The sequence below is a fragment of the Canis lupus genome, chromosome 12 (genome assembly GCF_011100685.1).
Source record: "Canis lupus familiaris isolate Mischka breed German Shepherd chromosome 12, alternate assembly UU_Cfam_GSD_1.0, whole genome shotgun sequence".
Classification (NCBI taxonomy): Eukaryota; Metazoa; Chordata; class Mammalia; order Carnivora; family Canidae; genus Canis; species Canis lupus.
The window spans coordinates 21,422,529-21,440,481 of record NC_049233.1 but is presented as its reverse complement, the minus strand read 5'-3'; the positions used below and the strand labels follow the sequence as shown (position 1 = coordinate 21,440,481).

At 38.9% G+C, this 17,953-nt stretch overlaps 1 protein-coding gene across 2 annotated transcripts in view; it reads left to right on the top strand.

Annotated features, from left to right (window-relative positions):
• The window catches only part of KLHL31 (kelch like family member 31), a 114,241-nt gene that overhangs the window by 63,936 nt on the left and 32,352 nt on the right, over window positions 1-17,953 (top strand). Inside the window, exons 1-2 of one of the 2 annotated variants that reach the window (XM_038554329.1) lie at window positions 1,403-1,485; window positions 12,926-13,004. The gene's annotated coding sequence lies outside the window, so the exon portion shown is untranslated. Of the gene's footprint in view, window positions 1-1,402; window positions 1,486-12,925; window positions 13,005-17,953 lie in introns of those variants that run through there. The other variant, XM_038554328.1, reaches the window with a different exon arrangement.

The following is a 17,953-nucleotide window of genomic DNA, read 5'->3' as shown; positions in this document are numbered from 1 at the left end:
TTTATCATCTCTCAAGCACACATTGGTATTTTTATCATGTCACATGCCTACTGTCACATTGTTACTGCATTCCACAAATGCCAATCACATTAATACTTGGTTCATTTGGGGAATATAAATAATAGTGAAAGGGAAAATAAGGGAAGGTAGAAGAAATGTGTGGGAAATATCAGAAAGGGAGACAGAACGTAAAGACTGCTAACTCTGGGAAACGAACTAGGGGTGGTAGAAGGGGAGGAGGGCGGGGGGTGGGAGTGAATGGGTGACGGGCACTGGGTGTTATTCTGTATGTTAGTAAATTGAACACCAATAAAAAAAAAATAAAAAATAAAAATAAAAAAAAATAAAAAAATAAAAAAAATACTTGGTTTCTGTGGACAATTTAAAACAGTTCGGATGTTACTTGGACTGTTTTGTTTTGGAGGCAGAAAGACAAGCCATAGTCAGTATGTAAAAATCACAGGACTGTGCATGTATGGAAGAGTTTTATAGATTACATAGCTATAGAAGCAGATTCAGCATGTATGTGCAAATATAGATTTGAAAATAATGCATACCAGCATATTCCATCGTGAACCTTTCAACTGCACTTTGTGCTGTGGGTCAATATGATGTTCATTTTCTGTGATGCCTGTTCTATAAGTAAATCACATTTGGTCTTTTTTTTATTCATTAACTTTTATCCCCCATATATTATTTTGTATAAACTAAAAAGTAATCATCAGTGATAAAGAACAGGTGCTTCATCAGTTGCATGGGAGACTTAGAAAAAGTGCCTAGACTTTTGAATGTGCCTACCTAAATTTTTCCATAACTGGTTTCTTGGTTTGGCCCTTAATATACATTAATTCATAATTTAGGTTCTCTATTGAATGTGACAGTCAATTCCTCTACCGACCGGGTGGACCATTATTTGAACATTGGCATTTTTATTTCATTTGTAATACAAGGGAAGCCAAAAGAAGATTTGGGTAGTACACACATGACTAGTTTATTTAAAATATGTTCAGAATCTACCAGATTCTTCAAAAGCATTCTTAAGCTCATTTGCAGATGAATGGGGGAAATGTTGAGTATCATACTTTTTGTTCCTTGCATGACAGCATGCAAGCATTTTGGTACAATACAAACTACTAATTTGGCTGACATTCCATGTTAAACAAACTAGATTACTTGGTGCAGTCAACTCTCGGTCATATGCCTGGTTGAACCCTACCCTACCCTGTACTTCCTTATCCCTTTTTCTTCTGTTTTCTTTTTCTACGTAGCATTGACTACCATCTGGTATGTGATTCACATTTGTTTATTACTTGTTGTCTTTTTCTCTCCTGCATTCTCCCTGGGAAGGCAGAGACTTTTGCTTGTTTTGTTCATTTTTTCTCCTGCTCCTAGGACAGTGCCTGGCACAGAGCATTGGAGACAACCAATAAATACTTGTTGAATTCATGAGAGAAAGAATGAACGTGGGCTTCATCACCAGGAGGGGTAGGTTTTTTTGTTTGTTTTTATTTTTTATTTATTCATGAGAGACAGAGAGAGGCAGAGAGGCAGAGGGAGAAGCAGGCTCCCCGCAGGGAGCCCGATGTGGGACTTGATCCCAGGTCTCCAGGATCATGCCCTGGGCTGAAAGCAGCACTAAACTGCTGCACCACCCAGGCTGCCCTAGGAGGGGTAGGTTTAACACCGACTTATCCCACTTACTGGTTGCAACCTGGGAAAATTTCTTATTTTTAAATTGTAAATAGATTTTTATTTTTCTGATCACACATATATGTGTGTGTGTGTATATATATTTATTTATATGCTCATCATGAAATATTCAGAAATACAGAAAAATGTGGAAAATGGTAAAAAGAAAATAATAATCCCAACCCCCAAAAGTTAATATTCTCATATATAGCCTCTAATCACTGACCTTGGTCTCCATTCATGAGGAATTGCAAGCATAGCAGCCATTTGGTGGAACTGTGAGAGATAATGTGCACAAAACGACCGCCCCTCAATGCTATTCTTTATCTGGATGGAAGGTAAGCATGACATTCCTCCAGACACATAGGACACCCTCTCTAATTTTGAGAGACAAGTTCAAGAAAATTTAGCTCCAATTTCAAAGATTGATAAGAATTAATGTTATAGAAAATAGTCATCATCAGATAAAGCTAAAGTGGGAGGAAGAGGGTCCTCCTTTAAAAAATAAATACATAGGCAAATAAGTATTTTAAGATGTATACTCTGTACCAGGCTTTCTGTTTATTGTTTTCAGGCACCTTTGCATTTTAGCTTCATTTTAACTATGTTACTATTATTATTCTCAGTTTAAGTATGAAACAGAGAAAGAAAGAGATTTAGGCAGTGACCTGTCCCGGTCATAGGGCTTGAAAGTGAGGAAACCAGACCATCAACCCTGGATGTGACTGCAGGGTCCTTATTTAGAGCATTTCAGAACACTAACCAGTAATGAACGTGTTACAGACATATGGAGGTCTACGTCCAATGAAGAAGGATGCAAAATAGGGATAGCATCCAGAGGATCCAGAGGATATGGGTCATGATCAATAGGCATGAGCATTCTCTTCCATTCTGCTATCAACTGGTGATAGTCAGTTGGCTTTTATTGATATGAATCTGCCCTTTAAGTCCTGATCACAACTAGGTGAACTGATGAAAATATTGTTCCTTGGACTGCAACGTTCAGTTTCAGACCTTGGATTTATAATGACTGTACTAAAGTCCAGGTCCCCACTGAGGCCAAGATTGGGCAGCTGCCCTATCTCAGCAGTGGCATCATTGCCATTGATAAGACATTTCTATATTCCCCAGCTGGTTTTTGTTACGTGATAGGGAAATCAGAAAGATGATTGGAAAATATTTAGCTATGATCAAAACAGAATTTTATGCAGTGATTAGAATTTAATTCCTGATATGTCGGGTGACACTGATGACCAGTCTGATTAGAAGCTGAAGCATCCCAGGAGAGCTCTAAATGTTGCCTCCCCTGCTTCACAGCCCAAGCCTCAGGCTTTTTGAAGACACATTCTAATGATTGCTTGCTGCTTCACCAAGATTCCAGTATCATTTATAACATGAGTCCAGGACCCTGCCTTCCATTCTTCATGGCTCCCTTCACTTGAATGTTGCTATTAGTGTTCTTGATCTTGGGCCACACCTCGTTGTACATAAATTCAGAACTTGAACTCCTTTTTTTGACATTGCATATCCAGAGGGAAGAAATATTGTTGAAAGAAATAAAGGAACTTTGAGGTCAGGCTAACTTGGACTGTAATTCAAGCCTCACATTCTCTAGCCATGCAGACTTTGACTTGTCTTGAGAACCAATATTTTTTCCTCTGTGAAAGGGAAAATACCTCTGATCCTGCTCACTTGCTGGGACTAAATGAAATGCTGAGTGAGCAAAGCTCTGTGGCAGTGCTGAGACATTTTAGGCTCTCAGTAATCTTAGCCTTTTTTACTCTGAGCTGCCTGATGATTTTCCAGACCAGCAAACTATTTCTGCGAAGGACCAAAGGGTAAATATTTTAGGCTTTTCCGTACAGACTCTGTCACAACTATTCAATCAGGTCAGTAAAGCTCATTAGCTATGTAAATTGGCACCAGGTTTGTACATGAGCATTGCATTCCACAATCAAACTGCAACCCAATACTAGAATAACCATAATTCAGTCCCTAAGAAGGGCTCTAACTCTCTGTTTCTCTTATAAATCTCAGGTACAAATACAAATTAACAGTTCCTTTCTACCTTATTCTGCTTTTAATTTAGAGGAACATCTACAATGGCTCTGGGATGGAATCAATTTTCCTGAAATCTATCCAGCTTTATAGTCTTAGGACTCCATTGCTGGTATATAAGTTTCTTTTTTAAAAAAATATTTTATTTATTTATTTATTTATTTATTTATTTACTTATTTATTTATTTATTTATTTATTTATTTATTTATTTGAGGGAGATAGCATAAGCAAGGGAGAAGGGCAGAAGGAGAGGGAGAAGATTCCCAGCTGAGTGGGGAGCCTGACAAGGCTGACGCAGATGAATCCCAGAACCCTGAGATCATGACCTGAGCTGAAGGCAAAGGCTTAACCAACTGAGCCATCCAGGCACCCCTATAAGTTTTCTACTGACAGAATGACTCCTTTTCATGGCAACACAAAAGTAGGGGTGGGGGAAGCTACTTTAGGCATATTTTAACCAAGAAGCCAGAACTGGCCAGAAAAATAATCAGAGAAAGAAATGCATGTCTATATGCCTTATAAGATTTATACAAACTTTTACAAAAAATAAATAAGCACAAGAGCTCACAGAGGAGTGTAATTGGACTTTTCACATTAAAAGATCCTGCACAGATGAAAGTCAGGTTGTGCAATGCCTCCTTCTCCAGGGTCAGCTAAAAAAGTAACCCTAGCTGATATTGAGATCAACACCAACTACCACAGCATTTCTTTCTTCGTTCTTGGTTATACAATTAATTCATCATGGCTAGTGAATAGTCCTGGAGATATCACTATGGCAGAGAAAAAAAGATGATGCCTTAGGCTTAATATAATGTTAAATAAGCAGGGCTAGCAGTGTCATAGAAAACATCTACCCAGCACCTTCTAGACGCCATTTCACCTCCAAAAGTCCTTCAAGATATTGTCCTCATTTTGCATTTAAAAATACTAGGGCTCAGAGAGTTTATACTCTTCTGCCCAAATTCATCTAAACAGTGGATATCAAGCTGGACTTGAAATCCTCAATTTCTCAGCTATAGATAACCATTCTGCTTGTACAACAATAAAGATGCCCCTTTCAAAGACTAGGAAAATAATTAAATAACATAGTACCTTGGGAAATCCTACCGTCTCTTTGTTTTCTAATTAGAACTGATTTTACTTGATCATCAGTCTTCAAGGAAACAGTGTCTTTAATTCAATTGTGCCTAATACATTTCTGTTCAAATAACTGTTTCAGCTACATTGTAGGTCCTATAGGCTTTCCTGAACTAGTCTGAAAATCTATCTACCCTTTAAATTTATTGTCCCTATGATAAGTCCACCAAATTGCTGAGGCAACTCACTTATTAATACTCATTTAGAGTAATGTTCAATTACATGTTATGGATTTCCAATGTCAATCAGCAAATATTGCCAGAGTGTTACACAAAGTATTAAAATTTCCACATTACAGTTATATCCATTCATTTTTATTAAACTTTTAGTAGTCCTGAATGGCTGTAGCTTATAAATAGTCAAGATGGGACCAAAAGTGAAGATTAATGTGAATCTCAGCCTTGACTGTATCGGGAACTACCTGAGGAGGTTTTTTTTTTTTTTTTTTTTTTTTTAAGATTTATTTATTTATTTGAGAGGGGTGGGGAGAGAGGAGGGGCAATGGGAGAGGAAGAGAATCTCAAGCAAGACTCCACACAGAGTGCAGAGCTGGATGTAGGACTTGATCTTGAGACCCTGAGATCACAACCTGAGCTGAAACCAAGAGTCAAGCGCTTAACCAACTGAGCCACCCAGGTGCCCCAACACCAGGGGAGCTTTAAAATGCACAATGTCTGGATCTAATGCTTAAAGATTCTGGTATAATTTGGGTTGAAGCCTTGGTATCAGATATCGAGCTTCCTGGGTAACTCTAAAAAGCAACCAAGATTAAAAGGAAATAATAAAAAAAAAAAAAAACAAATATTCTGTAGAAAAAATAATACCCCATAAAAAGTACACTAGGAATGGACCCTAATGTAAACTACGAACTTCTAGTGCTTACCATTTGTCAGTGTAGGTTTATCAATTGTAGCAAATGCACCACTCTGCTGGGGGATGTTGATTAAAAAAGATAGGCATATGTGAGGGCAGGGGACATAAAGAAAAATCTCTGTAACTTCCTCTCAGTGTTGTTGTGAACCTAACTAAAACTGCTTTAAAAGAAAAGAAGCCTTTAATTTTAAAAAGCATACAAAATAAATATTTTGAAAGGATTTTTTTCTTTAACTTGGTTATAGGAAATGTAAATATATATAGAAATATGACTAGGAAAATATTTAGTCAAGATAACAATTTAAGCAGTTCTTTTAATTTTAAAGACTTTTTATGTGACACATGAAAGCATACTTTTAAAAAGTCATGCCTACATGTGCCAGAACTTGCTAAGTGTCCTACATCTGTATTTCATGTAACCAAATTATGCTTAAAGGAAAATGTATGGCTTGTAAGTGTATATATTAGAAAATAAGGAAAACAGAAAATAAATGAATCTAGCACAAAACTCAAGAAACCAAAAAATAACAAAGAAAATCAAAGAAAAAAGATAATATAGGGAGGAAACAATGCAGATAAAGGCACAAACCATTCAAATGAGAGAAATCTAAAGAAAAAATGAATAGCAATTAAAAATGAAAAGTTGAGGGATCCCTGGGTGGCTCAGTGGTTTAGCACCTGCTTTCGTCCTGGGGCATGATCCTGGAGTTCCAGGATCGAGTCCCACATCGGGCTTCCTGCATGGAGCCTGCTTCTCCCTCTGCCTGTGTCTCTGCCTCTGTGTGTGTGTGTGTGTGTGTGTGTGTGTGTGTCTCATAAATAAAATCTTTAAAAAAAAAAAAGGAAAAGAAAAAATGAGGGGCACTTGACTGTTCAGTCAGTAGGACATGCAGCTCTTGATCTTGGGGTTGGGCATACAGCCTACTTAAAATAGGTAAATAAATATCTTTTAAAAAATGAAAAATTGAAAAGAGAAGTAAAATTACTAAATCTATGCTGGCAAACAATCACACCAAAAAAGAGAAATAATGTATAAGTGACATTAGGAATAAAATAGTTGATAGTTATAAATTAAGTAGGGAATAAAACAACTTGTAAACCATACAATAGTCAATAAACTTAAAAATCCATATAATTTTTCAGATAGTTTTCTAGAGACACATAAATTAAGATTAGTTCAAAAAGACTTAGGATACCTAACTAGAATAGTAACCATAGGAGAAAACAAAGACGAAGCTAATCCTTTACCCTGAATAAGGACATCCTTTTCAAAATGAAAGATACGTTGTTCTTTCAGTCCTAGAAAGGAGACTTCTTTTGTGTTGGTTTTTTTTTTTTTAAGATTTTACTTATTTATTGTAGAGAGAGTACAAGTGGGTGGAGGGTCAGAGGGAGAGAGAATTTTCAAGGGGACTCCATGCTGAATACAGAGCCAAATGTGGGGTTCCATCTCATGACTCTGAGATCATGACCTGAGCGAAAACCAAGAATTGGTTCCTTAATGGACTGAGTCACCCAGGTGCCCCTAGGAAGGAGACTTCTTAGAACTCCCACACCCAACTTCTGCCATTCCATTAGCCAGAACTTGGTTCAGTGACCAAGAGAATTGAAAAAGGTAATCTACTTGGAAAAGAAAGGGTAGAACAGAAGGACAAAGAGTTATTGGAAGGTGGCTAGAAATCTCTACTAAATTAACTAGATAAGCAACAATTAACTAGATAAAATAATGAGAAAGAGATATAGTTGGGGTTTTTTTAAGCCACAAAAGTAGCATGTCCAAGAAACACATAATCATTGTATAAGAAAAAAATCAAGTGTGTGAACCTACAGGCCCAAGGATGTCCAAGGTGGCTTTTGGGGAGGGAGTGTGGAAAGAGCTGGAGTAAGCTGACTGGTGGTTGGGCGGGGAAGGGGGATCACATGTGTGTACCTGAAGCCCTGCTGGGCTTTTAAAACACTTGGGCCTCCCTTCACACTCTCGCTCCAGCCCTGTATATGTTAAGGATGAATCTGACCAGGGGGATGAAAGTGAGGACTCCTATTTTATATAATTAGGACAAGGAAATCCTTACTGTTAAGGGCAATGAGCAGAAAGCTGAGGGAATAAATGAGCAATCCCTATAGGTCACAAAATGCACAAATGAGGAAATCAAATTTAAAGTAATACAGAAGGAGAAACAAATCAAGCCATCCGAAGCCAAACCACATATACGTTTATGTCAATAAGAGCTATGTGAGAAATGGTTCTTGAACAAATTCTTTAGAAATCCTTGATTATGTCATGACCTAGTCAGCTTTTCAAATGGAATTATAAACCCATAGTAAGAGTGAATCCGGCAGAGGCCTGAAATGGAGTGGCTGAGTGTATGGTGAGGTCAGCAGCTATGTGTGGTGCAAGGGACAGAGGGCTCCATGACGCTGAACTATAATTGGCTAGTATAAATGCCAGCAAGCCAGGCTGGCAGCGAAAGAAGGAACTGAACTCAATAATCTCAGTAGCAGAAGTTACATTAGCATTTCTGCCCATTAGTGAGAAGCACGTGGTTCTTTAGAAAACAAACTGTCAGCAAAACAGTTTTGGCATATTGAACACACTTACTCTTTTAAAAAGTACACCAGTTCATTAAACTGTGTAATTATAATTATGTGGCAGAAGCTATGCAAATAAAAAGAATGAAAATTGATACAAGTAAAATGATAATAGCTGTCCTCAGTTGTTGGGGTGATTTTTTTCTACATTTCTAATTTTTTTCTCTTGCGTACTTAAAAATAAACTAACAAATGATCTGGTAAAATCAAATCTCCATAGCTCTAAAGACAGTCGATTAAATTTTTAAGCTTTATGAGGCTAGTTAAGATGGATAATTAGGACATAAGTGTATTTTTTTAATTTGTTTTTAGGAGATAAATATATTTAAATCAGTAGTTGTCCTATATTGTCAGTAATTATAATGATGATTTGGAAAGGGAAGTCACCATAAACATAGTTCACCCAGGAATAAACTGAACGAAAAATTGCAAGAGCTATTTTTGTGAAGAAAATACTATATATATATATAATGTATTGATATATGTACATCAATGGACAGACATACCTTGTTTCTGTGTGAGACATTAAGTACTCTAAAAATACCATAAAAATCCACATTAGTGTATTAAAAGACAATTTCAGTTAAAAAAAATCCAAATAGGCTTTGCTTTAGAAAATGATGTGGGAATTCCAAATTCCTCTGGAAAAAGTAGAGAAGAAATGTATTTTTAAAAAGAAGAAAAACTAAAATAACTTGAAACTAAGAAAAGATTTATCTTTCTAAGAGTCCTATAAAGCTGCAGAAATTATAACATCTTTGGGTAGTCACAGAGAAAAAGAAAGAGATGTTAAGGAGGAGACCAGGTTGCATGTGTGGGATGGATTACATGATCCGGGGGTATTTCAAATCCAGGAGTGACAATGCTCCACAAATAGTGCTGAGAATGGTATTCTGGAAGTAAAAGAAACCAAGTAAGAGTTGTATGTACTTCAAGTTGTAAGTAAAATACATATTTTTCATATTGACCAATGACCAGATGGATTAATGAATGACAAATCTATCCAAGTAAGTAGATGGAAAAAACAGAGATCTCTTTTATAATCTTGGGATGAGGAAATCTTTCTTAAACAAAAATAAATCTTGCAAGTCATGAAAGAAAATTATAGCATAAATAGTAGACAAAAGATTCATATAAAAAGGTAAGCAACCAAAGAGTTAAAGGGGTAAATCCAAAGGAGAAATACTTAAGTCTGATAAATATATTAAAAGACACTCATCCTCATGTATTCATCATGATATATAGACTAAAGCATTATTGAGAGCCATTTTTCAGACATTAGATTGGTTAATACTGAAAAGATTGATCATGCCCAGTAGTTGCAAGGTGGTGGGGAAAAGGCATTTCTACACAGGGGAATGTAATGTGATGAGCTTTGGGGAGGTCTATTTGAGAATAAATATTTAAATAACCCAATAATTCCACATCTAGAGGTCCATCCCACAAAACAATCTGCACACATACCCATGGATTTGTGCCCAAAGTGTCATCTATAAAGCTGAAAAATTAGGGGCACCTGAGTGACTCAGTTGATTAAGCATCTGCCTTCAGCTCAGGTCATCATCCCGGGGTCCTGGAATTGAGCCCTCCTGCAGTTGGGTTCCCTGCTCAGAAGGGAGTCTGCTTCTCCCTTTCCCTCTGCCCCTCCTCGCTGCTCATGCTCTCTCTTTCTCTCTCTCTCTTTCAAATAAAGAAATAAAATCTTAAAAAAAAAAAACCTGAAAAATTAGAATTGACTGAACACCTGTGAGAGATCAGTGAGATGAAGTCTAGTTTACCCATGCTAGAGGATACAATGCAGGATGAAATAGCTCTGCATGTACCGATGATGGAAGAAGCTGATGACATAGTAATGTCAAAAAACTCTCGCATAAATGTGTGCAAGGATAGCTTAATTCGATTTAAAAAAAATCTTTATATTATGTGGAGAATGGGGATTTTTCACTTTGATTTTATAAACTTTTAGATTGTTTCAGATTTTATTACTCTTGTCTTTTTAAAACACTCAATTTGGCTGAAATATTCAAAATTAACTATCAGTCTATGTCTCCAACTCTCCTGCTCTCACTGGGGTCCAAGCTACTCATCGCCTCTACTCTGTATATAAAAGTGTCCTGGAAAGCTTTTAGGAAACAATGATGAATTGGTTCTATCTCAGTACAAGTAAGTCAGAATCTCTGGGGTAGAACTGCGGGACCCAGAGCGTGGACTGCAGACCAGGAGTGTCAACGGTATCTGAGAACTTGTTAGAAATGCAGACTCTCAGGCCCACCCCAGACCCACTCCATCAAAATATGCATCTTAAACCACATCCCCCAGCTGATTCATTTGCACATCACATAGAGATATGCCGACTATTCCATTTACTGACTCAGAGTAAATTACTTAACGTCCATAAAACTCCACTTTCCTCAACTGTAAAATAGAGGAAGATAGTATCTGTGAAAGCCAAATAAGCTGTGTATAACATGCTCAGGGGGCCCAACAGGCACATAGCCAGGATTCATTGAATGGTAACTTTTTTAGTGCTGGTCACTTCCAGCGTTGCCCCTTGAAAGTGGATGGCTCACCCATAGACCTCTACTTACCAACTCACCAGAAAATCCTGTGCTTCTCCATTCTGTCTCTGAGATGTACAGATCCACGTCCGGGACACACAAGCTAGAGGCTACTCTCCAGCTCACCTGTGTGCTTCTGCTCTTACAGGTTCAACCGTGTGTTTACCAAGAGGCTGCTGGGTGTGTTCCCAAACCTGTTTATGCCAATAGTACTTGTTACTGAATTACATGATTTAATTAAATATTACGTAAACCAATGAAATATGAACCCAAAAAGAAAACTGTTTCTATGAAACACTAAATTGGAGGCTTTCAAAAGACCCAATAAATGCAAGTGTCTAAAAATGGGTGTGGGTGAGACAACTGCAGAAGACAAAAGAAATCACATACCTGTATAGGTAGATTCAAGTTGGTTTGCAAGGTTTGTAAAATGTTCAGTCCAAGTAAGGAAATCAAAATCGAATTCACAGCTGATATTTAGTAGGTTAGTTTAAGGAGGATCCATCCACCTGTGCTCACACAGAGGATTTGGCTAGGTCAACAGATTGGGGATGAATATTTATTTATATGTTAAAATAAAGTGTTTCTGGTATGGATAGGCATCTCTCTGAAAGATTTCCCTTGTGGCCTAATCACAGAAGGCTTGGCACTCAGCAGGGCCCAAAGAAAAATTGTCTCTGCCACAGCCTCTCCTTTGTACCCACTGAGTCTGCTGATTCTTCCCTATCCTTATATCAAGTCTCGAGCAGCTCTCCCAGTCTCTCTGGATGTGAAGTGTCCTGAGATCACCTTTGGTCTTAAGGAAACACTTGTTTTAGTAATTAAAATAATCACTTTAGTGTAATCATAAAATTCTGATTTCCACCCCCCCCCTTCCCTGAGGCTTGATTTAGGCTAAGAATGAAATCTTGGGAGTCGGGGCACAGGGACCATTAGGGCTGGTGAATGTCTTTCCTCTTTCAATGCCTCCCTTACTAGCTGTATTTTCATCCCCTCTAGGGTTGGGTCCAGGGCAAGCAGGTTAGGACAAAGGGCACAAGGGCACCTGGGTGACTCTGGTTGAGCATCTGCCTTTGGCTCAGGGCGTGATCCCAGTGTCCTGGGATCGAGTTCTGCAGCGGGCTCCCCAATCTGCTTCTCCCTCAGGCCGATGTCTCTGCCTCTCTCTGCATCTCTTGTGAATACATAAATAAAATCTTCAAAAGGAAAAAAAAAGAATAATCATTAAAGAGATGTCAGACCAAATATTTACTAATATGTGCCATGCTACAACTTTGAACTTTACCAAAAGATCATGGCCCCAAGCCCTGTAGGATGACACAGTGCTGAAAAAATGTAGTTGCTGGGGCCATGAGGAGGTGGCCTTCCACCACGTTTCTCAAAGCAGAGCACCAAGCTAGCATGGCCAGGTCCTGATGGATGTCACCCCACTCCCATGCTGCTCCAGAGCTAGCTTCCCTGGTATGAGTTCAAGCCAGGGGCCAGACCCCTACTTCCCTCCTGCTGAGTTCTTCTTTGGGCCCTTGTCCTGTTGGGTCAGCCTTGTATGTTACAGTTTTCAAGGTCAGTACTGCAAGAAGCAATTTTCCTTCAAACCCTTCTAGCTATGGAGAAACTGTGTGACCGTTATGCGGATAGTGATGTCTTGTTAATGACTCTGACGCCCAAAGACACTGCAGAGTAGAAGTCGCAAAATAATATGTTTTGGTTTTGTTACCGTGGGCAATGTTGAAAAAAATTAGTCTCCAACATTTAGATATAAGGATATTTCATGTGAAAAGGTGGTAATTTTTTTTTCTTGTCTTAAAATGAGAATCTCTCTCAACATACTGAATTCCTGCATGGCAACAGATAATTCATTGTTTTCTTGATACCCTGTGATTACAAATGCATTTGAAAATGTAAAATTGTAAAGCGGTGCCCAGTGGTAAGACGGGTCACACAGATAATCCAGGTTTGCTTAATGAACTTGAAAAAGATTATCCTAAAAGTAAAAGCTAAACTTGAAATTCTCTTTAAGGATTCATGACTCCATTGCCATCTCCTCCACCCACTGGAGAAACACATTCTAATGGAATCCTACCTGATTCACCTGGAAGGTACGTTCAAATCCTTCAGGACCATGCCAAATATTGTCTCCCATGCCAAAACGTCACCAGCTTCCTCGGGCTCATTCCCTGTGTTTCCATTATATCTAATTCTAGTTAGTCTGTTTTTGATTACATAATCATCACATGTCCACAATTGGACTGTGAGCAGTTTGAAAAAAAAAAGGTAATCATTTACAGGGTATTCTGAGCATCAGAGCTTTAATAGCCAATTAATGCTTATATAATAGTGTATCATCCTTCAGGTCTCATATTAAATATCATTTCTATAAAGAAAGCATTCAACCTTTCCTGATTCAACTGACTTTACCAGAACCCCTGTTATGCCTCTTGAAATCTGATGAACTTCTTGTTCAGAGCAGCTGTTATAATGGTAGTTCATTGTTTGGTGGGAATTACTATTTTTTTTAAAGATTTTATTTATTTACCTGGGGGCGGGGAGAGAGTGAGAGAGTGCAAGAGAGCACAAACAATGGGGAGGGGTAGAGGGAGAAGTCGACTCTCCGCTGGGAGCCCAATGCGGGACTCAGTCCCAGGACCCTGGGATCATGACCTGAGCTGAAGGCAGAAGCTTAACTGACTGAGCCACTCAGGCATCCCCGGTGGGAACTTTTTGTTTGTGATGGCCTTCCTCACCATATTCATGAGGCTGGACCTATACCCTCTTGTTCCTCCATGTGTTCACTCATCTGTCTTGTACAGTGCCCAGCAAATATTCCCAAGTGGTTGGATGGCTCATGCATAATCGTCTAAAGTCATGAGTATCCAGCATAACAGTTCCATAACAGTTCTGCAGCTGCCCCGATGCTCCTGTTTGCTGCCACCTATCTGTGTCTGTACATCCAAGGAGGAAGGGCCCATGCCTTCTTGGCTTACTGTTGTCGCTCCAGCCCAATGCCTAGTTCAGTGCCTGTGTATATGGAGCTCACCTATTCTCACCTCCTGCTCCAGCCACTACGTCCGCCCCCAGTTCTGTGCAATCATTCATCTACATGGTGCAGGAATAATCTATCAGTACCTCATTGGGCCCAACCCATATAGCTCTCTCTTCCTGCCCCAGTGTTTCTCCAGCCCAAGGTGTGGAATCCCAGAAGAACCCACTTGACCCACAAGAATACACAATCCATAGGCCATGGTGTTAATGCCTGTGGGACCACTCTTGGTCTGTGTGGACAGTTATGAGATCCACTTCAGAAAGCTTCTCAAGAGGTACAGGGGGCTTGGGCAACCAGCCACAGTGCTAGCCAACTTTTCAATGCATCCTTGTGCTGCTGTCTTTCCCTCGGTCTCTTTTCAGCCTCCTGGCTTCTCACTCCACCCTGGGATCACTTCCCAAATACACCTCCTGTCTCAGGCTCTGCTTTCAGGGAAATCCAGGCTGACATGATGCAACAATTTGTTGTTGAAAGAATGAGTGAATGGCCAAGTGAATAAATAAAACCTTAACCATTTTGGAAACAAAAGCATTACTGGTTCACCAAAAATATCATGAATAATTATTTGCCTTCATTAGCTCCTGAGAACAGAATTCCCCCTGATAGGTAAAAGGTGTTACCCCAAAGAACATCTTTAAAAGAATACACTCATTAAAAAGCAAGAAGAGAATGATTGGTGGTTGCCAGGGACTGGAGGGAGAGAGGATAGGGAGTTATTTTTAATGGGTATAGGATTCCACTTTGGAAGATGAAAAATTTCTGGAGATGGAGGGTGGTGATGGTTGCCCAACAATATGAAGATACTTAGCCCCAAAACATTAATCTCCATATTTCAGCTAACATTAAATTCCGAGTACCAAAGGCGACTTACTAACTAGACTGCCTGTCTTTGGGGCACCTGGGTGGTTCAGTGGTTGAGTGTCTGCCTTTAGCTCAGGTTGTGATCCCGGTGTCCTGGGATAGAGTCCCACATCAGGCTCCCTGCATGGAGCCTACTTCTCCCTCTGCCCATGTCTCTGCCTCTCTCTCTGTGTCTCTCATGAATAAATAGATAAAATCTTAAAAAAAAAAAAGGCTGCTTGTCTTTAATAATGATAATTTAATGATAATAGTGGGAAATTTTGTTTTCCTCCCTTTAATTTCTCATTTGTTAGGACTTAATTTTGACAGGAAGTAAAAATGAGACCATAACCGTTATATGGCTTGATTTTATAATGGATATGCTTATAATATGTGTTACATATATTATAGTATTATGTAAAATAAGAACATCAGAGGAAGTCGTGCTTTCACTTTTTATGAAAGTAAGGCTAAACCCCCATTAATTACCTCCTTAATCTCCTTATCACCTCCCATTTTTATCATTATAATGTATTTTGCTATCATTGATTCTACATTAACATCGCTGTTCCTTTATCAAGGTGATCACACTTTCTTCCCCGACTGCTATGGATTTAACTAAGTCTGTTTATCCCCAAACTTAGAGATCAATATGCTTACTCCATATACATCCTGCTACTACTACTGATGATAGGATCCTGGGATTCCAACCCAGTTTCATCCCAGCCACAATTTCTGTATTTTGGAGCAAGTTGCAGTATCTTGTTTCCAGTTGACTTTTCAGAAACAGTAAAAGACAACATCATAAAATTTAGAAGTCCTTAAGAATTCCTATATGCATTTTCTAAGGGTAGTCCCATGAAAATAGGTTTTGTGGTCAAATATATAGGAAAAAAGGCTACATGTTTATCCCCCTGATAGAGATCAACAATGCACAATAGTCTTTTAAGGGCTCTAAGACATCCTGCACTAAAAAAAAAGAAAAGAAAAGAAAAGAAAGAAAGAAAGAAAGAAAGAAAGAAAAGAAAAGAAAAAAGGCAGTAATTTATCTTTGCTGATCAAAGAATAAAATACTGACTACTAAAATTTTTCTTTTATGTAAAACCAATTTTTTAAAGATTTTTTAAAAATATTTTTTCTTTGAGTGGAGAGAGAGAGAGCATAAATGGAGGGGGGGGGGCAGAGGGAAAGAGTCAAGCAGACTCCCCACTAAGCAGGGAGCCTGATGTGGAGCTCAATCCCAGGACCCTGTGATCATGACCTGAGCTGAAGGCAGACGCTAACCGACTGAGCCACCATGCTCCTTTAAAGATCTTTTTTTTTTTTTTTTTGAGAGAGAGAGAGCTTATGAAACAGCATGAGTGGGGGAAGTAGATGAGGGAGAGGGACAAGCAGACTCCTAGCTGAGCAGGGAACCCCAGGCAGGGCTTGATCCCAGGACCTAGAGATCATGACCTGAGGTAAAGGCAGACACTTAAACGATGGAACCACTCAGGTGCCCTGTAACACCAATTTTAACATCACTTGGAATGAAGGTTCTATAGAACATACTTTGGGCTTTTTTACAAATAAAAGTAGCTAATTCTAGGTGAGGGGAGAGGCAAGATCTTCTTGGTACAATGGAGAATTGCCTGTCACTATAAAAATGTAAATGGTTTGATAGTTAGAAAATGGACCATGATATGAAGCTCTTCGTGGCAAATTCAGTTGTCTACAGTGACTAGGCAAAAATGAGAGATCCAGCCAGGATGGGTGCCAGGCAAACCACATGTGGGCAATGGAAGTGACACACAGGGGACATGTGCCTTCTCTCCCAGGTACAATCACCTCTGAGCTTCAGCTCTTGTTCCCATGTATATGCACAGGCCCAGTACTGCCAGGCTATGTGATTGCTCATGAAACCACCTTTTGATGGAAATTGTCCTATGGAACAATATATCATTCTGTGGACACCCCTTTGTTTAAAAATATTAGTTCAATAAAATTAAAAAATAACACTGTAAAGGCCGAACAAAACACTTGGGCAGGTCAAATTTGGTCCCCAGGACAATTGTCTTAAGTCCTCACAACGGTGCTCAGAAATGAGTGCCCCTACCCTCAATAATCTAGAATGGATGATTTGGGAATTCCTGTGCCAAGTTTTCAACAGTTGGCCTCCATCCTGATCAATCAGCCACCTCTCACTGTGCATGTCATCTGGAACTGACTTGATTGAAATATGTGACGAATGAAAATGCATTGAGTGAGGATGTGAAGGGACCTCCTATGGGGGAAGAATAAGGAACTTATAATATCTGGGGTTTGATCATCTTATTCTTTCCATCTGTTTTCCACATGGCATGAAGTCACTGTGTTGCTGGAGAAGACCCAGGGATAGCCATCGAAATTTCAGAAGATAATTTTAATAAATTCTTCTTTTCAGAAATAACTTTTGCAACTTAAAGCTGTTTTAAGACAACATATAATTGATCCCAACTTGCATAAACATAAGCCACTATGGTCTCAAGATTTTATGATTGCCAGTCTTTTTAAAAGGGGGGTGGAGGCAGGAATGAAAATGGTGAAACTCAACCAAAAAGGCATCATATCCCTCCTTTCAATTTCTTTAAATCTTGCATAATGATAGAGCTTCTGACCATGATGAGGCAGAAAAGAAGTATTTTAATGGAAGAGCTGGTTGGGTGAAAAAGGAGAGCACAGCAGGAAAGATAGAGCAAGGTCATCACTTATCTAGGGCATTGAGTGAAAGGGACTTTTAGTCTTTTAATTACCTTTTGAAGGTAATTTGACAATGCAACTAATGAGAAACTAATCTTTGGCATCTTGCTTAATCTTATTTAAATCTTCTTAATTCCAGAGTTAGTGGGTCATTAATGCAAGCAAATGGGTCATTCCTAGAGTGAGAAACTTTCTGAGCACTGACCATGTACCAGTCATCATACTGGGTATAGAGATTTAAAAAAAATAAAAAGACACTGCAAGGACCTTTTCTTCCAAGATGTCCCAGGTCAAAGAGGAGAAAACCACATTATTATAATGTGGTAAATGCCATGAGAGACAGCTATAGCCATGGCATCACAGGAACATGGAAGGAGTCACCTAACATTGCCTGGAGGTAGGTAGGAGAAGAGGAAGTGGACGGGTCAGGGAAGGAGTCTACAAGAA